This window comes from Pogoniulus pusillus, chromosome 39 (genome assembly GCF_015220805.1).
Source record: "Pogoniulus pusillus isolate bPogPus1 chromosome 39, bPogPus1.pri, whole genome shotgun sequence".
NCBI classification, from domain to species: Eukaryota; Metazoa; Chordata; class Aves; order Piciformes; family Lybiidae; genus Pogoniulus; species Pogoniulus pusillus.
This window is the reverse complement of record NC_087302.1, coordinates 4396007-4418633: the sequence shown is the minus strand read 5'-3', so window position 1 is coordinate 4418633 and position 22627 is coordinate 4396007. Positions and strand designations below refer to the sequence as shown.

General features: G+C 56.1%; 1 protein-coding gene across 1 annotated transcript in view; it reads left to right on the top strand.

The window, feature by feature from the left end:
- The first annotated feature begins 14224 nt into the window (after nucleotides 1–14224).
- SLC26A9 (solute carrier family 26 member 9) overlaps nucleotides 14225–22627 on the top strand; it is a 30638-nt gene continuing 22235 nt past the window's right edge. The window contains exon 1 of the mRNA XM_064173552.1: nucleotides 14225–14501. The gene's annotated coding sequence lies outside the window, so the exon portion shown is untranslated. The remainder of the gene's footprint in view (nucleotides 14502–22627) is intronic.

Here is a 22627-nt window from a genome sequence, read left to right as displayed (position 1 = left end):
GATGAGTCCTTGAGCAACCTGTTCTAGTGGGAGGTGTCCCTGCCTATGGCCCAAGGAGGGGTTGGAACTGGCTGAGCTTTGAGCTCCCTTCCAACCTAAAAACCATTCTGTGATCCTATAAAACAACTCTCTGGCTCTATCCTATCCTTAGCCAAGGAGCACAGGCATGGTCCTGCCAGCCCAACAGCCTTGGGACAGTCAGGATTGCCCCAGGGGAATTTTCCCTCCAGGAAGACTGGAAGACTGAAAGGAGGTGGCTGTGTGCCAGGCAGGATGCTGGCAGGAGCTGCCAGAGGTGCTAAGCTGGTAGTAACACTACCCCTGCAGCCGAAACCTGATAAAGGACATGGGGAGGTCTGGAAGGTGTGGGATTAGCAAGGTCAGCTCAAGATTTTCTCAGGGTGAAAATCAAAAGGGGGAGGGGGTGGATAAAAATATTTGCCTTGTGTGAGTCAGTGAGTTGCTGTGCAGCCAGAGGTACCAGCTCACCTGGCCTCTGACCACAGGCAGCAAACCACAGAATCGCAGCACCTTAGAGGTTGGAAGGGACCTGCAGAGATCATCGACTCCAACTCCCCCCCCACCCCTGCCAAAGCAGGATCCTGCAGGGTGGTCAGCACAGCAATGCATGCAGGCAGGCTTTGAAAGCATCCAGAAACAACTCAACCTGAGCTCACCCTTCTGGAATCATAGAATCAGGCAGGGTTGGAAGGGACCACAAGGAGCAGCCAGTGCCAACCCCCTGCCATGCCCAGGGACACCCTACCCTAGAGCAGGCTGCACACAGCCTCAGCCAGCCTGGCCTCAAACACCTCCAGCCATGGGGCCTCAACCACCTCCCTGGGCAACCCATTCCAGCCTCTCACCACTCTCCTGCTCAACAACTTCCTCCTCACCTCCAGCCTCACTCTCCCCACCTCCACCTTTGCTCCATTCCCCCCACTCCTGCCACTCCCTCACAGCCTCAGAAGTCCCTCCCCAGTTTTCTGTAGCCCCCTTCAGATCCTGGCAGGCCACAAGAAGGTCCCCTTGGAGCCTCCTCTGCTCCAGCCTGCACAGCCCCAACTCTTTCAGGCTGTGCTCACAAAAGGTTTGGTGTCCTGGGGTGGCTGGGCAGGGAGCAGCACCAGAGCATCCCAAGGCAGGCTGGCACCTCCCCCCAGCAGCTAGGCAGACTCAGAGGTGCCAAACCAGGTGTCCCTGCCCATGGCAGGGGGGGTGGAACTGGATGATCTTTAAAGGTCCCTTCCAACCCAACCCATTCTATGAGTCTAGGAATTAGGCTCTGCTTGAAGCACAGCCAGGTGAGAGCAGACACCACCTTCTCACCACCTTCTCACCACCTTCTCACCCTCTGCTGTACCATCCACCTTTCCATGGCACATGTTGATGCTTCTCCTCCAGCCTGTCTGTCACTGTGGGGAGTCTGTCTGGGGTCGTGTGAGGGCCTGGGGCTCTGTCCAGCCTTGGGGGCTGTGAGGAGCAAGGCTGTGAGACACAGCAGGGCTGGTGGACACGGCAGGACTGGGGGTCATGGCAGGGCTGGGGTTCATGGCAGGGCTAGGGGACATGGCAGGGCTGGGGGACATGGCAGGACTAGGGGACAAGATAGGACTGGGAGGACACAGCAGGACTGGGGAATGCAGCAGGGCTGGAGGATGCATAGGGCTAGGGGACACAACAGGGCTGAGGGACACGGCAGGGCTGGAGGCTGTGGCAGGGCTGGAGGTTGTGGCAGGACTGGAGGTTGTGGCAGGACTGGAGGACATGGCAGGACTGGAGGACACAGCAGGTCTGGAGGTTGTGGCAGGACTGGAGGACATGGCAGGACTGGAGGACACAGCAGGACTGGAGGACATGGCAGGACTGGAGGACATGGCAGGACTGGAGGACATGGCAGGACTGGAGGTTGTGGCAGGACTGGAGGACATGGCAGGACTGGAGGACATGGCAGGACTGGAGGTTGTGGCAGGACTGGAGGTTGTGGCAGGACTGGAGGACACAGCAGGACTGGAGGACATGGCAGGACTGGAGGACATGGCAGGACTGGAGGACATGGCAGGACTGGAGGTTGTGGCAGGACTGGAGGACATGGCAGGACTGGAGGGCATGGCAGGACTGGAGGACATGGCAGGACTGGAGGACACAGCAGGACTGGAGGACATGGCAGGACTGGAGGACATGGCAGGACTGGAGGTTGTGGCAGGACTGGAGGACATGGCAGGACTGGAGGACACAGCAGGACTGGAGGACATGGCAGGACTGAAGGACATGGCAGGACTGGAGGACATGGCAGGACTGGAGGTTGTGGCAGGACTGGAGGACATGGCAGGACTGGAGGGCATGGCAGGACTGGAGGACATGGCAGGACTGGAGGACACAGCAGGACTGGAGGACATGGCAGGACTGGAGGACATGGCAGGACTGGAGGGCATGGCAGGACTGGAGGACATGGCAGGACTGGAGGACACAGCAGGACTGGAGGACATGGCAGGACTGGAGGACATGGCAGGACTGGAGGTTGTGGCAGGACTGGAGGACATGGCAGGACTGGAGGACACAGCAGGTCTGGAGGTTGTGGCAGGGCTGGAGGACACAGCAGGACTGGAGGGCATGGCAGGGCTGGGGGGGACACAGCAGGGCTGTGAGCCAGCACGCAGAGAGGATTAGGGGCTGTGGGCAGTCCCCCAGTCAGCTGAGGTAGACGCTGAAGTCAGCAGCAAGCCTGAGCCTCAGGCGTCCTTCCCACCAGCAGCAAAGGGCAGGCTGCTCCAGCTGCCTGCTGGCATGGGCAGGATTGCTCCAGCCAGCCTGGCATGGGGCTGCAGCAGGGTCCCGTGGGACGCTGCTGAGGGCAGTGCCCTGCTCACAGGGTCCTCCACCCTGGCTTGCAGTAGAGATGCATTCTGCAAAGCCCTCCAGAACTGCTGAGTGCTCTGCAGAGGGTCCTGGGTGAGGGCCAAACACATAGGCCAAAAGCAGCTCAGGTAAATCCATAGGGACTGGTTTCACTGGGGTGGGACAGGCACAAGGATGCAGGATGCAGCATGCAGTGGAGCTCACCACAGACTGGGTTTGGCACAGAGATGGATATTGTCTCCCCTGAGAGGTTTTGGTGCCATCTGCACCTAGAGAGCAGGAGCAGCTTCACTCTCCTGTGCCTGCTGCCCAATCCAGAGCTCACAGAGCCCCAAATCCCTTGATTTTAGCTTGAGCTGGGTCAGGCTCTGTCCTGCATGAAGAAGCTGCTCCTCAGAGTGTGAACTGTGGTGGTCTGCAAGCTCCTGGGTTAGCCCACCCGTGCTGAGCAAAGGGAGGTGCAGTCCTGCTTCCTCTTGCTGCCCTGGCTGGGCACCACCAGGGCTTGCAAAGCACAACCCACATGAGGTCACCAGCACCCCCGGGGCTGATGGCCAGGCCAGGAGCCAGGGCAGCATGGAGCAGGGCTGCAGCCTCCCCCTCAAACCCTGGGCAAGGCTCAAATCAGGGAACCAAGCTCCCATCAGATTTCACCCAGACATTGCACCCCTCTGGTCCCAAATGATTTGCTCAGCTTCAAATGCCCTCTGCCCACTGACTCCTGCAAGGCATCTTGGCAGCCTGACCTGGCTCCTGGCCTGGGGCCACCAGCACTTGGCCTTCAATGCAGCACCTCAAGAGCTTGGCCAAAACTCATGCCAGAGGCAGAGAGACTGCAGGAGATGCAGGAGATGCCTCTGAGCAGAGGGGACAGGACCTCCATCACTGCCATCCCCACCTGAAACACCTGAATGCTTCTGAAGATCCCAGGCTCAGAGGATGTCAGGGGATGGAAGGGACCCAAAGAGATCATCCAGTGCAACCCCCCTGCCACAGCAGGACCACACAATCTAGCTCAGGGCACACAGCAACACATCCAGACAGGCCTGGAAAGGCTCCAGAGAGCCACAACCTCTCTGGGCAGCCTGTGCCAGGGCTCTGGGACCCTTCCAGACAAGAAGTTTCCCCTTGTGTTGAGCTGGACCCTCCTGTGCTGCAGCTTCCATCCATTGCTGCTTGTCCTATCCCAGGGAGCAGTGAGCAGAGCCTGTCCCCCCCTCCTGACCCCCAGTCCTCAGAGAGTTATAGACATTGATTCAATCCCCTCTCAGTCTTCTGTTCTCCAGACTAAGCAGCCCCAGGGCCCTCAGCCTCTCCTCCTCAGGCAGTGCTCCAGTCCCCTCATCATCCTCCTAGCCCTCCCCTGGACTCTCTCCAGCAGATCCCTGTCCCTCTTCAACTGGGGAGCCCAAACCTGAAGGCAGCACTCAAGATGCCGACCTCAGAGCCCTGCACAATGAGGTGGTTCATTGCAGGGCTTATCTCCCATCGCTGAGGCTGGAGCCTTTTGGCCTTAATGAGTTGCCCAAGGCCACACAGCAGGCAGTGAGCTGGGACCACGTTCACTTTTCATCTGCTCCTCCCTGCTCCTTCCTGCAGCTTCCCCTGGCTTTGCATCGCCCTGCAGGAGCATAGAATCAGAGAACTGCTTGGGTTGGAAAAGCTCCTCTGAGACCATGCAGTCCCACATCACCCCAACCCCTTCATGGCCACTAAGCCATGTCCCCAGCTGCCATGGCCACAGGTTTCTTGAACCCCTCCAGAGATGGGGACTCCACCACCTGCCCAGGCAGCCTGTGCCAGTGTCTGATCAGCATAAAGAGGGAAGAAGCTGCCTGTGGCTGAGCTTCTCCCAAGCTCCTCCACTCAGCTCCCCACAGCTTTGGGAGAAAGATTCCATTTTCCTTGCTTGTTTTTCACCTGTCCAACCTCCCTTGACAGGGATTTCATTGTTTCAGCAGAAAGAAATAGCTCCATATTTGGTTGACTCTCCTCATTCAGAGGAGCCTCAAGGGGAGGAAGCAACGAGTTGGGGGTGGAGGGAAGCAAAGCCTGGAGCCAGCCCCAAGCCCAGATTCCAGGCGTGCAGGATGCTTGGCATGGCAGCCCCGGGGGGGTGATCCGTGCAGCAGTGCAGCCCCCTCCCCACAGAGCTGCTGCAAGGCCATGCATTTTTAACTGCTCCCCACCCAGCCCCTGGGAGCTTCTTATCACAGAGTCATGGAACTGTTTCAGATGGAAAAGGCTGCCAAGATCACCCAGTCCAAGCACCCACCCAACGCCACCATGCCCACCAAACCATGCCCCCCCAAGTGCCATGGCCACAGGTTTCTTGAACACCTCCAGAGATGAGGACTCTGTCACCTCCCTGGGCAGTGCCACCCTTGCACTCAAGAATTTTTTTCCCAGTATCCAACCTAAATCTCCCCTGGCACAACCTGAGGCCATCTCCTCCCATTCCATCGCTTGTCACAAGGGAGAAGACACTGACCCCCACCTCATTCCAACCTTCTTTCTGCCCTGCTGCTGGGGGTTGGTGTTTCTGGGCCTTGGGCAGACCTTGCTGAGCACTTGAGTGCTCCCTTGGAGCAGGCAGCTATCTAGCACCTATTTCACAAATAAGATAAGAGCTCTTGCTCAAGGTCATGGGAGGCAGAGCTGGGAAGCTGTCAGGAGAGCAACATCCAACCTCAGCACTTTGCTGAGGACAAACAGCCCAACACCTGCCACACACAGCCCACCTCTGCTCCACCATGCTCTCTGGGGGCTGCCCCTCTGCTGGCCAGGGTCTTCTTGGGGGGGATGATGTTTGCTTTGGGACCTTAGTGTGCTCCTGAGGGAGAGCAGAGATGGTGAAGTGGATCTCAACCAACAGAACACTGCTGTGCTCCAGAGGGAGAGCAGAGCTGGTGAGGTTGACTCTCACTAACAGAGCATTGCTGTGCTCCAGAGGGAGAGCAGAGCTGGTGGGGTTGACCTCAGCCAACAGAACATTGCTGTGCTCCAGAGGGAGAGCAGAGCTGGTGGGGTTGACCTCAGCCAACAGAACACTGCTGTGCTCCAGAGGGAGAGCAGAGCTGGTGAGGTTGACTCTCACTAACAGAACACTGCTGTGCTCCAGAGGGAGAGCAGAGCTGGTGAGGTTGACCTCAGCCAACAGAACACTGCTGTGCTCCAGAGGGAGAGCAGAGCTGGTGGGGTTGACCTCAGCCAACAGAACACTGCTGTGCTCCAGAGGGAGAGCAGAGCTGGTGGGGTTGACCTCAGCCAACAGAACATGCTCTGGGGACCTTGCTGTGCTCCAAAGGGAGAGCAGAGTCAGTGGGGTTGACTCTTAACCAGCAGAAGATGTTCTGTTTCCCAAGCCATGATGCCTTTACACTGCCAAGCCTTCCATCTGAGGATGCTCTTGCAGTGTCCTCCTGCCAGCACTGCTGCTCTGGCCCAGGGCTCTCCCATGAGGAGGCCTCCTGAAGCCCAGGGCCAGCACTGATGTGGTAGGGTTTAGCCAACAGATACGTGCAGGGGACAAGATCTCAGGAGGACACTACCCCTTCCCTTGCCTTTGGAGATGTCCCTGCAGGGCTAAGGCAGGTTGTAAAGCCCAGGAGCAGATGGAACACAGCAATTCCCTCCAGTAGATAACCAGAAAGCTGCAGAGCCTCTCCACAGCTCTAAGTTCACACCATCAAATAAACTCCACTGAGCCACAGGGGCAGCTTTGAACCTCCCCATGCCTTCCTGCATTCCACCCTTTCTTTTGGGGCTGTAAATAACCTCCTTGTCTCCCTTTAGGACATGGAGTTCCTCATTCCTCCCTGGATAAAGCCATTGACCCCTGTGCCAGCTGCTGAGACCCAACTGCATGTCCCTGCAGCAAAGGGGGAAGTTTGGGGAGCATTATAAGTCGGCGGTTCCCTTTCAAGCCAGCCTGGTGTCTCCATCACCTGGCACCATGGAGCCAGTGGCTTGGCCATGTCTGCCAGCAAGAGCACAAGGTCCTGCCTAGCCCAGGAGCTGTGTTCCTGCTGAGAAGGAAACTATGATAACCAGCCCTGGGAACCTCCAGCCAGGCTCTGTGTGGTGACATTAAGGTGACACTGCTCACTGCACTGCAGGTACCCAGCAGGCACCAAGCCCTGCTCAGCCTCTGCTTGCAAGCAGAGAGTCCTACAGCACTGAGCAAGTCCACAGACAGAGCATCCTACAGCACCTGGCATGTCCAACACCTTGCTCCAGCCATGGCCACCTCATTCCTGCAGGAATTGGCAGCCCAGTCCCTGTTCTCCCATCTCATGAGGAAGAACTTCTTGACTGTAAGGGTCACAGATCACTGGAGCAGGCTGCCCAGAGAGGTTGTGGAGTCTCCTCTGGAGACTTGCAAGACCCATCTGGATGTGTTCCTGTGTGACCTGAGCTAGGTTGTATGGTCCAGCTCTGACAGGGGGGTTGGACTGGATGATCTATGGAGGTCCCTTCCAACCTCTGACATCCTGTGAGCCTGGGATCTAGCTGATGCTGATTCCAAAAGCTCCTGAAAAGACAGACAGGGAAACAGGGAAGAAAGGCAGCTCCACCCAGCATCAGATATCCCCTGTCACAGCAAGTGTCACAGCCTGAGTGACACATGAGCCATGTGCAGCAGCAGCCCTCCAGGAGCTCCCAGCTCCTCCTGGAAGCATCAATTTCTCTCCACAAAGGCTTCCCCACTCCACCTGCAGCATCTCCATCCCAGACCCTGGCTCCTGCCTGCACCTGTGGCCACTCAAGCCCTGTTTCCTTGGTGAAACTGCCCAAAAAAAGAAGCATCATCTCCAGCTGCAGGTCCCAGGGAGGGAGAGAAGAAAAGCTGGAGGCTGCTCCAAGGTGCTACCCGCAGCAGAGCTCCCAGGAGCCAGCTCCCTCCACGCTGGGGGCTGTGGTGCCTTTCTCCACTGACTCCAGCCTCAGGGTTGCAAGAAAGCTTTCTCATCATTTCCATCAGTACATTAGCACTGAATTATTACCCTCATTAAGTGCCATAGAGCTGCTAATATTAATCATCTGCAAATAAATCCACACACTCCGTCACTTGGAATGCTCTTATCAGACCTGGAGATAAAGAGCTCAGCAGTCTCTGCACCCAGGGCTCTGGGTTTGACCCAGAGGAGTCCCTGGGGTGTCTTTTGATCTCCTGGCATTCCAGGCAGCTCCCCTGACAGAGCAATGCAAACTGCACAGCATCCTGGCCGGGCCATAACTCATCAGAGTGGCTTGGGTGAGCTGTGCTGAGTTGGGCTGAAGCAGAAAGGGGCAGAATCAAAGCCAGATTGATAGTTCCTGAAGCTGGAATTTGACCAGCAGTGCAAGAAACACCAAAGGACCATCAGTGGCTAAATGGGGCTGTTTTTACCAGAGGGCAAGACCTCACTGTTCCCTGATCACACCCACCAGGACTTTGGAATAGCAGCTCTTGCCCTAGAAAGGTGCCAGGCTCCCTGTGAGCTCACCAGCCCCTGTGCAGTGGGAACCATTGGTGAACCTGGGCAAAAGGGGCACCAGGGTTTGAAGAGGACACAGCAAGCCTGAAGATCTCATCTAAGTCATCCACTGTGGGCATGTTCCCTGGCATGGGAATTATATAACCAGAGTGGCTTAAGTTGGAAGGGACCTCAGAGATCATCTGTGCCAACCTCTTGACGTGGGCAGGGACACCTCTCAACTAGACTCAGCTGCTCAAGGTCTCAGCCAACCTGGCCTTGAATAGCTCTGGGGAGGAGGCAGCCACAAACCTCCCTGAGCAGCCTCTTCTAGAGTCTCAACAGCCTCGTACATGGAGTGGCTCAGGTTGGAAGGGACCTCAGAGCTCATCTGCTCCAACCTTCCCACCAAGGGCAGGGACAAGTCTCAAGTGGACTCAGCTGCTCAAAGCTTCATCCAGCCTGGCCTTGAACACCCCCAGGCAGGAGGCAGCCACAGCCTCTCTGAGCAGCCTACTCCAGAGTCTCACCACCCTCCTATGGAAGAGCTTCTTCCTCAGCTCCACTCTAACCCTGCTCTGCCTCAGCTTCAAACCATTCCCCCTTGGCCTGTCCCTAGACACCCTCCTGAAAGCCTTCCTGTAGGATCACTTCAGGTACCAGACTGAGGACTTCCTTGGGTGCACAGCTTGGCAGCTGCTTTTGTGCAAAGGCAGAGGGCTGTGATCCATTGGAAGCTTCAATTCAGGGCTCTGTGGTCCTATTCCATGCTCAGATCCTGATCTCACACAAGTCCTTTAGCCTCCATACTGGATGATCTCCAGAGGTCCCTTCCAACCCCTACTGTTCTGTGATCCTGTGGTACTTGTGGCCACTCAGAGTCATAGAATCACCCATACAATTTGGGTGGAAAAGACCTGAAAGGTCACCAAGTCCACCCAGCAACCCAACACCACCATGGCCATTAAATCATGTCCCCAGGTGCCATGTCCACACATTCCATGAACACCTCCAGGGATGGGGACTCCACCACCAACCTGGGCAGCCTGTGCCAACTTCTGACCACTCTTGCAGGAGAGAAGTTCTTCCTAATCTCCAACCTAACCCTCCCCTGGCACAATTTTGGGCCATTTCCTCTCACCCTATCACCTGATATTAGAGAGAAGAGAACAAACCCTACTAAATTTTCCAGGTTCACAGCTCTGGGATGTCAGTGGGGGGAGGGGGAAACCTCTTGCACTGGTGGAGCTCCACTAGGAAAAAGGCAGAAGGAATACTTTCTTTTTAAAGTCCCTTTAACACAGATCAGAGAATGACAGAGGTTGGAAGTGACCTCTGGAGACCATCCAAACCTCCTGCCAGAGCAGGGTCACCTAAAGCAGGCTGATCAGGATGAAGTGCAAGGAGGTTTGGAATGAATCCAGGGATAGAGACATTAGCTGCTTGTCCAGGTGCTTCAGCAATGCCAGCAGCACCTCTACAGCAGAGATGATCTTTGGGCAGCCTGACCTAAGTGGGAGGTGTCCATGGCAGTGGCTGGGGTTGGGTTGGAACTAGATGATCTTTGAGGTCTTTTCCAGCCCAAATCAATTTGTGAGTCTATGAATCTATGGTTCTATTGGTCTGTGATTCTGTGCTTCTGTGGTTCTGTGCCTGGATAGGGCTGGGGGATAGGTTGGACTGGGTGATCTTGGAGGTCTCTTACAACCTGGTTGATTCTATGGTCCTGTGATTCTATGGTCCTGTGACTCTGTGATTCTGTGGTTCTGTGACTCTGTGATTCTGTGGTTCTATGATTCTTTGATTCTGTGTTTCTGTGATTCTATGATTTTATGGCTTTATGATTCTGTTATTCTATGATTTTATGGTCCTGTGACTTTATGGTTATGTGATTCTGTGATGCTGTGATTCTCTGGTCCTGTGATGTTATGGTTCTGTGACTGGTGCCTGTGCTGAGCCATGGGTGCTGGTGCCCGTGCTGAGCCCTGGGTGCTGGGGCTGTGCTGAGCCCTGGGTGCTGGGTCTGCCCGGGATGAGCCCTGGGTGCCGGTGCCTGGGCTGGGTGCTGGTGCCTGTGCTGAGCCCTGGGTGCTGGGGCTGTGCTGAGCCCTGGGTGCTGGTGCTGTGCTGAGCCCTGGGTGCTGGTGCTGTGCTGAGCCCTGGGTGCTGGTGCCTGTGCTGAGCCCTGGGTGCTGGTGCCTGTGCTGAACCCTGGGTGCTGGTGCCTGGGCTGGGTGCTGGGGCTGTGCTGAGCCCTGGGTGCTGGTGCCTGGGCTGGGTGCTGGGGCTGTGCTGAGCCCTGGGTGCTGGTGCCTGTGCTGAGCCCTGGGTGCTGGTGCCTGTGCTGAGCCCTGGGTGCTGGTGCCTGTGCTGAACCCTGGGTGCTGGAGCCTGTGCTGAACCCTGGGTGCTGGGGCTGTGCTGAGCCCTGGGTGCTGGGGCCTGTGCTGAGCCCTGGATGCTGATTCCTGTGCTGAGCCCTGGGTGCCGGTGCCTGTGCTGGGTGCCGGTGCCTGTGCTGAGCCCTGGGTGCCGGTGCCTGGGCTGGGTGCTGCTGCCTGGGCTGAGCCCTGGGTGCCGGTGCCTGGGCTGGGTGCTGGTGCCTGTGCTGAGCCCTGGGTGCCGGTGCCTGGGCTGGGTGCTGGTGCTGTGCTGAGCCCTGGGTGCCGGTGCCTGTGCTGGGTGCTGGTGCTGTGCTGAGCCCTGGGTGCTGGTGCTGGGCTGGGTGCCGGTGCCTGTGCTGAGCCCTGGGTGCCGGTGCCTGTGCTGGGTGCTGGTGCTGTGCTGAGCCCTGGGTGCCGGTGCCTGGGCTGGGTGCCGGTGCCTGTGCTGAGCCCTGGGTGCCGGTGCCTGGGCTGGGTGCCGGTGCCTGTGCTGAGCCCTGGGTGCCGGTGCCTGGGCTGGGTGCCGGTGCCTGTGCTGGGTGCTGGTGCTGTGCTGAGCCCTGGGTGCCGGTGCCTGTGCTGGGTGCTGGGGCTGCCTGGGCTGAGCTGGTGGCAGGGCTGGCTGCGGGCAGCGGCTGGGTGTCCTGCTGCCGTGTCACACGTTCCTGTCTCAAAGGGCTCGCTGCCGATCAGGCTGTCCTTCGAAGAAACACTTGATAGGGGTTATTAATGATACTTACAGGGTAACTGCTTGGCAATGATTACCTCTGCCTGTCAGAGGGCAATGAATCAGGCCCCTTTCCTCTGGCACCCTCCGGCAGGGTGTTCCTCTGGCATGCTCCAGGCACAATGATTGATTCCCAGAAGATGAAGTTTCTTGGCAGTAGACGCTGATACCTTCTGCATGCACAAGGTACCAGAGAGCTTTATTCTGACGGCTCCTGGGAGCAAGCAAAGGCCACATCTTTGCTTTCTGCATTCCCCCCACCCCAGCCATGCCCCTCTCTTTCTCCTCTCTCTCTCTCTCTCCAAGCTCTACCTCCTCCCTCTCTTCTCCTCTCCTCTCCTCTCCTCTCCTCTCCTCTCCTCTCCTCTCCTCTCCTCTCCTCTCCTCTCCTCTCCTCTCCTCTCCTCTCCTCTCCTCTCCTCTCCTCTCCTCTCCCTCTCTCCAAGCTCTACCTCCTCTCTCTCCTCTCCCTCTCTCCAAGCTCTACCTCCCCTCTCTCCTCTCCCTCTCTCCAAGCTCTACCTCCCCTCTCTCCTCTCCCTCTCTCCAAGCTCTACCTCCTCTCTCTCCTCTCCCTCTCTCCAAGCTCTGCCTCCTCTCTCCCCTCTCCCTTTTCCCATCGTTTTTCCCACAAAGAGCCCAGCAAACCCTCAGAGGTGCCAGCACATCCCAGCCACCCTGTGTCTGCCCTTTGGGATTGAGCCTGGAGCAGGCAGAGTAGCAAAGCCATCACAGGTTTGGGCTGGAAGGGACCTTCAAGACCATCGAGTTCCACACTCCCTGCCATGGGCAAGGACACCTTCCACTAGCCCAGGTTGCTCGAGGCCTCATCCAACCTGGCTTTGAATACCCCCCAGGGAGAGGGCATCCACAACCTCCTTGAGGTCCTGCTGTGGTGTCCTTGGGGCTGAGAGGGAACCGTGGAAGATAAGTTTCTTCCACAGCAAATAGCCCCCACAGCTTCCTCCTAGTGGCCTGCTCCTTTGGGGATGTCCTCTGCTGATGTCCATCTCATCAGCTCTGACATCCTGGCTGAGACCTGGCTCCTGAACTCTCAGATCCCTCTAAGAGAGCAGTAGACCATGATCCCAGACAGGGCTTGGCACAGTGGTGCCAGTGTGGGTTGGTGACACGATGGCAGGAGGAGACAAGCCCTTTCTCCAGGCTGAGCTGGCTGCTCCCTGCCCACATCAGTGCCCTTTTCAGCCCCAGGCACTCCATTTCCTAAGGCATCAGCAAATTCCCAGGTCAGGAGGTTCAGAGCTACCTCTGAGGGTGACTCCCAAGCCTGCAGCTCGAATGGCCTATGCCAGCACCTTCCCTCTCCATCCCTCCCCACTGCCAGGGGCACCTGAAGAACTTGTCAAACTCTGCTGCAGAGGAGCATGCAGCACAGGTGTGGCTGCTGCCTGAGGACTGTCCCTGCAAGGCTGATGACAGATTGTCCAGCCTGATCCACACTGCCACATCCCTGCACTGCTGAGGGCTTCCACTGATGAGAGCTTCCAACTGAGGGCTTCCACTGCTGAGAGCTTCCAACTGAGGGCTTCCACTGCTGAGAGCTTCTGAGGACCTCTGTTGAGGGCTTCCACTGTTGAAAGATTCCAACTGAGGACTTCCACTGGTGAGAGCTTCTGAGGACCTCTATTGAGGGCTTCCACTGCTGAGAGCTTTCACTGCGCTGAGCTTCTACTTCTAAGGACTTCTACTGCTGAGGGCTTCTATTGAGGGCTTCCACTGCTGAGGGCTTATAGAATCATAGAATCAGTCAGGGTTAGAAGGGACTACAAGGATCAGCCAGTTTCAACCCCCCCTACCCTGGATCAGGCTGACCAGAGCCTCGTCTAGCTTGGCCTTAAACACCTGAGGGCATCTACTGCTGAGAGCTTCTGCTGAGGACTCCCATTGTTGAAGGCTTTCACCACTCAGGGCTTCTACTGAGGGCTTCCACTGCAGGCTTCTGCTGAGGGCTTCCACTGCTGAGGACTTCTTCTGAGGGCTTCCACTGCAGGCTTCTGCTGAGGCTTCCACTGCTGAGGACTTCTACTGAGGGCTTCTGCTGAGGCTTCCATTGCTGAGGACTTCTGCTGAGGCTTCCACTGCTGAGGACTTCTACTGAGGGCTTCTGCTGAGGCTTCCACTGCTGAGGACTTCTTCTGAGGGCTTCTGCTGAGGCTTCCACTGCTGAGGACTTCTACTGAGGGCATCTGCTGAGGTTTCCACTGCTGAGGCTTCTACTGCTGAGGCTTCCACTGCTCAGGACTTCTACTGAGCCCATCTACTGAGGCTTCCACTGCTGAGGCTTCCACGGAGGGCTCCCAGCCCTGAGTGTTTTCACTACCGAGGATTTCCACCTCCTCTCTGCCCAGGACAACAGAGCCTGGACGGTCAGTAAGGGCTTCTCCTCTTCCCCACTCCTCTCATCCCTTTGAACTGGAAACAAGACAGGACCTCTTTCCCCAGCCAGTTCCACCTTCAAAGCCCCAGCGGAGGGGTCCGGCGCTGGCACAAAGCTCACCATTGTCCCTGCCCGCGGCCGGGAGGCAGCCGCAGCTCACAGGCTGGGGGGGGGGACACACAACCCAGCCGCGCCGGGAAGCTGGCCCGGGCCAACAAAAGCATCTTCTGCTGCCCCTAGTCCGAGGCGAGGCGAGGGAGGGGTGAGGGTGAATATGAGCTATTGTCACCGAGAGCACGGAGGGTCCCGCGGAGGTGATCAGCCCAGACCTGAGCGGGGTGAGGTGGGGAGGGGGGGGGGAGGACATCCAAAAAAAGCCCTCGTCCCTCTTCAGATCTCTCCTTATCTCCCCTGGCTATCTCCTGGGCATAGCCTGGGTGTACTTCGCTTGCAATTAGCCTCCGCAAGCCAATCAGGCGCCGAGCACAGCCCTCGGTCCCCTTGACTGGGGTGATTTATAAATGACTCACAGGCTTCTTTGAGCGCAGACCTCTGCACACCTCCTCGGCAGCACCTCCCGGGCAGGACCTCTCCTCTGCTTTGGGCTTTCCTGCCACCTCTGCTGCTGCTCCCCTGGGCAGAAGCTGCCCCTTTCTCCACCCGGCCAGGCGCAGGTAACCCAGCTCCAACAATCGTCCTCTTTGTCTGGGTGGGCGTGGGGGATTTACACTCTGGTTGCACAGCCACTGGGTGTGAGTTTCACTCTTTGGAGAACTGCTACTTCTTTTTTTATCCCCCCCCCCCCCACTCTTTTTTTCACCATCCCCCTCCTGCCTCCTTTAGCCAAAAAAAAAAAAGGGGGGGATTTACAGCAGCAGATTTACTCAGGAATTAGCAACAGCAATGATCCAAGAGCTTGATTTATGAAGACCAAGAGCTTGGTTTATGAAGAGAGGCTGGAAGAGCCAAATATGTGAATTAATTCTTGCTAGAATAAATCCTGCCATCTTATCCTGGCTGGCTCCTGCTGAGATCTGGGGCAGGGGAGGGGTAGGGGGGGGGGGTGGGATTTGGATTTGCCTGCTATAAGAGAGGCAATCCTGATGACAGAGCCTCTCTTTTCTGGATCCTTCTTCTGGTCAGAACTTTCTCTGCATGGGAGCTGCCCCCCAAGGATGTGGCAGCCCAAACTGAGCTTTGCACTTAGAGGCAGAGGGAGAAAGGATGCAGAGCCCAGCGCCTGCAGGCAGTGGTTAAGAAGCATTGGTTGTGCCCAGGCAAAGGGGTCTTTGCCCCCAGGAGCTCCTGGGGAGCATGAAATCGCATTAAGGAGGGAATTTTAAAGCTGGGAAAGAGAAGTGCCCCCAGACTGAGACCTGTCACATTTGGCACAGGGTCTCCAGGTGCTCCCAGTGCCATTTCATAGGATGCTCAGGTCCAGTTTGGGCCTCCTCATACATCTGAAGAGAGAAATCTTTCCATCGGCCTGCTGCCCTGCATCAAGCTGCTGCCCAGGCAGCTGGGATGCTTTCTGCTCTGCCCTGATCAAATTTGTCCACACCTTATTTGCAAGCAAGCTGGCAACTTAAGCTGGGGACCTGTCCTTCCTCCCCTTGAAGATAAGTCCTTGGAGTGACATTTGTTGCTAGCTGCAGAAGTTATTTCTGCCCCGGGTCAGAGACTTCCAGGAGGGAAATGCTGTCCCGTCCTCTACCTCTGGGAGAGGATGGACTGGATGACCCCAGAGGTGTTTTTCCCTCTCTAAGAGTGAATTCATAGGGGTGAGGAGCATGTGCAGGAGCGAGCTCTCAGCAGGCATCTCCCCGGGGAAGTGTTCACAGGCAGTGCAGGAATGCTGCAGTCTGCAAACCTTTTCATTCCTTGGGCTTTGCTTTGCCCACCTGCTCTGCCCAGGAGGAGGGCAAGGGCTGTTTCAGAGGCCTGTGGAGAGCAGAGACTCGTGGCAGAGAGGGATGCCCAAGTTTCTCTTCTCATTCCAACCTCCCCTTCCCCTCCATCCCGGTGCTGAGGGAGCAGCAAAGGAGTGATGGGGGGTTTGGACACCCCACTTCACAGGGGACAGACTCGGAGGGCATTAAGCTCAAGGACACCCCACTTCACAGAGGACAGACTCGGAGGACATTAAGCTCAAGCACTGCTCTGTGCCTGCCAAGGATCCCACCAGGCACCACTGGGATCAAGGTGACACCTCTGGGGTCTGCAGGGCAGGGAAGCTGGTGGGTTTTGGAGGGTGATGATGATGATGATGATGATGGGGCCATGCCTGCATCCCAGGTTATGCATCCACTGCCTTACCCCAGCCCAGCTCCAGTACAGTCCTGGATGCAGCCACGGAGTTTGGGTGGGGCTGAGAACAAGGAAGTTTATCAAACAAATCATGGGAAGAGGGAGCCAGGCTCTGGCTCCTTTACCTCGGTGCCCATACAGAGCAAGATCCTCTGTCCCCAGGGCATTTTGCTGCCTTTAGAACAGCACTAAAAGAGAGCAGGAGCCGAGCTGCTGAGCGTAGACGTTTTACTTAACAAACACCCTGCCAGCCAAACATTTTGGCTTCCCTCTCAGTAGCTGGCAGATGCCTGCAGATCTTATTATTCTGGTTACCAAGTGCAGAGCTAGTTTGGTTAGAAACTCGTGTGAAGTGGTACATCAAACATTGGCACCGACCCAGCGAGCTGGGAGGGGGGGAACAAGAGCAGGGAGCAGGGCTCCTGCCCGCTGCCTGCGCTGGGCTGGGTTGCTCCCAACAAGAAAAGGGCCATCTGCCTTCTGGAAATCACCTACTGCACAGGCCAAATATTTACTCTAAGCAACACCAAAAAAAAAGGGGGGGAAAAAACATTGAGGTAATGCTTGGTTGCTCTGTGGTAAAAAGGGTAAGAGGGGAGGAACGGGACGGCTGCTCCCGAGGGGAGATGGTCGAGCTGAGGCTGGGTGTGAGGAGGGTGAAAGGAGGTTGTAGCCAGGCTGGGGTTGGTCTCTTCTCTCAGGCACCCAGGGATAGAACAAGAGGATACAGCCTCAAGCTGTTCCAGAACAGAGCTCTCCAATGCCAATCACTCTTCTTCATGGAAAGAGAGATTGGCATTGGAATGGGCTGCCCAGGGAGGTGGTGGAGTCATCATCCCTGGAGGTGTTTAAAAGGAAGCTGCATGAGGCACTGAGTGCCATGGGTTAGCAAGGGCCATCCCAGCTGGTCCTTGCTCCCTCCTCCATGGCTGTGTGCAGATGAGTAAGCCCAGGATGACTACAAAAGATGGTCACATCCATCCCCTGCTCTTCCACCCCTTTCCTCCTGATCTTCAGGACTGTTTGTAACCTCATTGGAGAGGTGTTTAAGAGGAGGCTGCATGAGGCACTGAGTGCCATGGGTTAGTTAATCAGAAGGGTTAGGTGATAGGTTGGACTCAATGATCCCAGAGGTCTGTTTGTAACCTCATTGGAGAGGTGTTTAAGAGGAGGCTGCATGAGGCACTGGGTGCCATGGGTTAGTTAATCAGAAGGTGTTGGGTGCTAGGTTGGACTCGATGATCCCTGAGGTCTCTTCCAACCTGGTTAGTTCTGTGATTCTGTGAGGTGGGAAGGTGGGAGCTGGAGGGCAGCAGAGATGTTTCCTCACTGTCCCCATGGCACACACATCTCTCTGGGCCTCACCAGGGTCAGTTAGCACCTCCCAGCACCTCTCTCCCTCTCCTTTCTCTCTGGCTTTTATCCCACTGCTCATCACCACGCGCTGCTGGCGGAGAGTGGATTGAAGCAGCTCAGTTTTGACTGCATCTCATGGAGTCTGGAATTTGGCCTTTTCTGAGGCTAAGTCTGTTTTGGGCATGAGATATTTTTCAGCAGATGCCCTCCTAGCATCAACCTCTTCTGTTTCCAAAGGGCAGAGGTGAAGAAAAAGCTAAACCCTGTTGTGTACATTCAGCTCACAACACGACCACTGCCTCCCTGCTTCTGCCTCTTCCTCTTTCCCAGCCTGCCTGGAATACCAAGTCAGGAGTTTTCTCTACTAGACTTGTGCCAGGAACTTGAGGCTATAGATCTGGCTTGACTACCTCAAGCTGCTTTCATTTGTAGATGAGCCTCAAGGCAATTCAGAGCCAAAGGTAAATCGGATCAAAGCAATTTTAACTGTGAGCTGAAAGCTGTGCCCAGTGGAACAGCCCAGGCTGAAGATACCAACCACAATGAACATGCTGGGGGGGGTCCTGTGGTCATCAGCCAGACTTGATCCTGGTCTGTCCCTGATGCCAAGAGGCTGGAGAGAGTGGAGACCCCAGAAAGGCAGCTGGGCTGATTCGTGCCCGAGAGCAGAGGTGAATTATACAAGATCCTTTTGAAATACCTGAGCTGAGTGACAGCAGAAACCTCCCTGTCCTCCTGCCTGGCTGCTTTGCGAGCCCAGCACACACCAGAGGCGTGAAAGGGAGAGGGAAGAGGGTGTGTGGTGAGAGGGTGAGGCAGAGTTCAGTCTAGAGGAGCACCTGGCACTGCACAGCCTGGTGCTGTGGCATCCAGCACTGCGATGTCCAGCACTGCAGCATCTGGCACTGCACAGCCTGGTGCTGTGGCATCCAGCACTGCAATGTCCAGCACTGCAGCATCCAGCACTGCAGAGCCTGGTGCTGTGGCATTCAGCACTCCAATGTCCAGCACTGCAGCATCTGGCACTGCACAGCCTGGTGCTGTGGCATCCAGCACTGCGATGTCCAGCACTGCAGCATTCAGCATTGCAGAGCCTGGCACTGCGGATCCTGATACTTCAGGATGAGGCACTGCAGCACCTGATACTGCAGAACCTTGCCCTGCAGAGCCTGGAACTGCAGTGCCCAGCATTGCAGAATCTGACACTTCAGCATGTGACACTGCAGCATCTAGCAGTGCAGAGCCTGGCACTGTGGCATCCAGCACTGCGCCATGATATCTGACACTGCAGTATCCAGCATCACAGAGCCTGGCACTGCAGTGTTCAGCACTGCAGAGCCTGGCACTGTGGTATCCAGCACCACACCATCTAGCACTGCAGCATTTGGGACTGTAGAGCCTGGTACTGCACCACCTGGCCCTGCAGATTCAGCAGCACAGCATCTGGCACACACCTGCCCAGTGCTTCCCCATGCCAGTGCTCGGTGAGGAAGCACAGGCAGGTTTCAGGGCAGGAGGTGGCAGCTTCCTCACCTGGCCTTGTGAGACTTGAGCCCTTTCACCGTCTTCCCCCAGGGCTTCCATGGCACCTGCAAGGCAGAGCTGCCGGCAGGAGGCTGGGGGCTGTTGTGGTCAGGGTGCTGAAGGCACTGACTGAGGGCAACAGGAGTCAAGACCCTGTCCCGGTGTTGCAACCAAACCCTTGCACCTGTGCTTGCCTTCTCCAGGCAGACCTTGTCTCCTGGGGCAGGGGAGGGCTGCTTTTTATAACCCTTTCTTGAGCAAGAGAGCTGGGAGAGAGGTGTTTTGAATGCAGATTCACCCAGGGCTTGGAAGGCTCTGGACCTCTGAACTCCATCAGCTGAGAAGCAATCAGCAAGGAGATCTGAACGTGCATTGCCTTGTGCAAGGAGAAGGGGGCATGGAGAGGGGGCAGACAAAGGAGGCAGCATCAGAGCACTCATTTTCAATCCCCAAAATACAGGAGGCATCCCCAGAACATCCAGCCCTTGCTCTGGGATCATGTATCACTCCTAAGGCAGTGATGAGATTGCTCTCCCACTGCATTTTGACTCGCACTCCTTGGGCTGAAGTCCCTTTCCTACGCCTAGGACAGCACAGGAAAGTGGCTTTATGCCAATGGCTTCTATCAACACTGGCCAGAAACCTCAATGTGACTTTCCTCTTCCCAAACACAGCTATCACCAGCACAGGGGCAGGAGATAAGAGCTCAGTAAATGCATTTGCAAGATGAACACTGGGGAAAAAGGTCCCTGCTTGGCATGTGCAGGCTGCTTTGAGATTGGCAGGGCAAGGATCAGCCAGGTAGGAGCTGATGGGATTTTTAGCTGAGGACCTTTTGGGACAACATCTTTCACCTGCATCATATGCTTGGAGTGAAGCAGTTCTGCCTTCCTTTGTTGCTTGCTCTGAGTACCACAGCACAGATACATCTCTCAGTGTGCCACAGCTTCTCCAAGCTCAGTAGACTTAGCAGTGAGGCCAAACTTCACATTTCTCAGCCAAAACCTTGCTGAGAAGCTTCTAACAGGGACTCTGCACTTGGAGCTCTTCCCTTCAGACCTTGTCCTTTATTTCTGTGCCCATACTGGAAGACCTGGTCCCTTCCACACAGCAATTCATGGTCACTGCTTTTCTCTCCACACGTTGCCTTGCTTCAGTATCCTGCCCCAGCCACAAGAAAGCTGAGCAGGGACTGTTTGCAAGGGCTTGTAGTGACAGGACAAAGGGCAATGGCTTTGAGATGGAAGAGGACAGATTGAGACTGGAGATGAGGAAGAAAATCTCCACGGTGAGGGTGCTGAGACACTGGAACAGGTTGCCCAGGGAGGCTGTGGAGGCTTCAAGCCTGAAAGTGTTTCAGATCAGACTGGGTGAGGCCTTGAACAACCTGGGCTGGTAGGAGGTGTCCCTGCCTATGGCAGGGGGGTTGGAACTGGATGATCTTTAAGGTCCCTTCCAACCCAAACCACTTTCTGTGCTTAAGGTCTCTGATTTCTCTGACTCCCAGCAGCTCTGCAGCTAGATCTGGTCTTGTGCCACCCAGCCCAGAGGCAGCAGCTGGGTTTGCCTTTTGTTCGGGCAGCAGTCACACAGCTCCTTCTCCTCTGATTCCAAAATCTCTGAGGTTTACCCTGCTGTTTGATCGAGGGCAAGGCCAGAGATAAGCCAAGGCAAGAACCTGACTCTGTCTTAGCAGCTGACATCATGAGCCTGTTTGTTTAAGATGGAATTTAATCATGAGGATATTTTCCCTTCGGCACTTGCCCTGTTTATTATTTTTCCACTTTCGCTCAGCAGGACAAATTCATTAAGGAGCTGTGATGGAACTGACTGGTTCAGGCTGTCTGAGGGCAGGCATGAGGCTGGGCAAGGGTTGGAGACCAGAAATACAGCTGAGAGAGACTGCTTGCAGCAGGCACTCAGCTGGGTCTGCCCCTGGAAGTTCTTTGCTAAGTCTGTACCTGGGCCACAAAATATCGGTGAGAGAGGATTGGGAATGCAGGATGAGACCTGGAGGAAAGGCTGAGCACTCTGGGAACCTGCTCAGCAATGGGATCTGGAGTCAGGCTCCAGGCAGGGACAAAACCGATGTGGGAAAACCAGGGAATGATCAGGCATGAGCTTAGGGACTGGGGGAGAGCTTGGGATGTTGCTTAGTCTCAGCTGCATCAATCCTCTAAAAGGTAAAGCTCTTAACTGCTGCTTCCAGGGTGCCTGGAGCCGAAAAGGAGCAGCAGGGATGGCCATGTGCAAGTGCCTGCAGAGGGCACTGGATGAAGCTCCCGCTGATGCAGGATGAGGGACATGTCACCTCTCACAGGCAGCTGGCACCCAGCTGGCCTCCAAAGACAGCCTGGGCACCCTCCCAGAGTCACCATGGGTGCAGGTCAGAGCCTGGGACCAGAAAGACAGCATCGCTGGGGCTGGCTTCCAGCAAGCTGAGCTCGATTGCCCCTGGCATCACTAAAGCAGAGAGCTGCAGAGCTGAGGCTGATGACCTCCCTATCTAAAGCCATTAGCTGCCATTTGCATAATGAAGCTGCTGACCTAAATTCTCCCCAAAGTTTCAGCTGCCTGCATCACCCTTTCCTTCCTGCCCTGGACTGCTGGGCCACTCTGCTGGAGATTACTCACTTCCCCCAGCCCCCACTCCAGGGTAACTGCTTATCAGCGAGGGCTGGCATTGGTCACTTTGCTCAGCCTGGTTCCATGACCCTGGGTGCCAGGGTGTGCACCGACTTCAGGCAGGCTCAGAAGAGGAGAGAGGAGGATCTGAGACGTTTAAATCACTCTCCAAGCTCTCAGCAGCCTGGATGTTGTGTCTTGATGCATTCTCTTGCCTGAATCATCAGCTTTTCCCACCCCCTCTTCTAGCCCAGTGTTGGGCAATGACCCATTTAGATACATGCCATGCCACAACTAATTACCAAGATCCTTGGTTTATATCTTACCACTTCCTCCCTCCACTCCCAGCCTCTCCAGATCATAATGATGCTCCCCTCATCCCCAGCATGGCTGGTCACAGCCAAACAAGGGTTCTCTGAAGTTCATCTCTCTTTGGTGAGAGCCAGGCACCAGGCAGGACGAGTCCATCCAGATGTTTCAGCATCTTCATCACTGGAATGAGTTGCCAACAGTTATCTTTCTGCACATCACTTCCTAAAACTCATCCCCAGCCTCTCGTGGAGAGTGAGGAGTAGGGAAGCTGAGGAATGCCAGAGAGCAGCAGGAACACGGAGTCACAGACTGCATCAGGCTGGAAGGGACCCTCAAAGCTCATCTTGTCCAACCTCCCTGCAGGCAGCAGGGACACCTCCAACTAGTTCAGGCTGCCCAGGGCCACACCAAGTCTGGTCTCGAATGTCTCCACAGATGAGGCTTCAACCACATCCCTGGGCAACCTGTTCCAGTATTTCACCACTCTCATTGTGCAGAACTTCCTCCTGATGCCCAACCTAAATCTCCCCTGCTCCAGTTTCAAACCATTGCCCCTCATCCTGCCACACCAAGCCCTTTTAAGCAGTCCCTCCCCACCCTTCCTGCAGGTCTCCTTCAGATATTGAAATGTACCTCTAAGGTTTCCCTGGAGCCTTCTCCTCTCCAGGCTGACCAT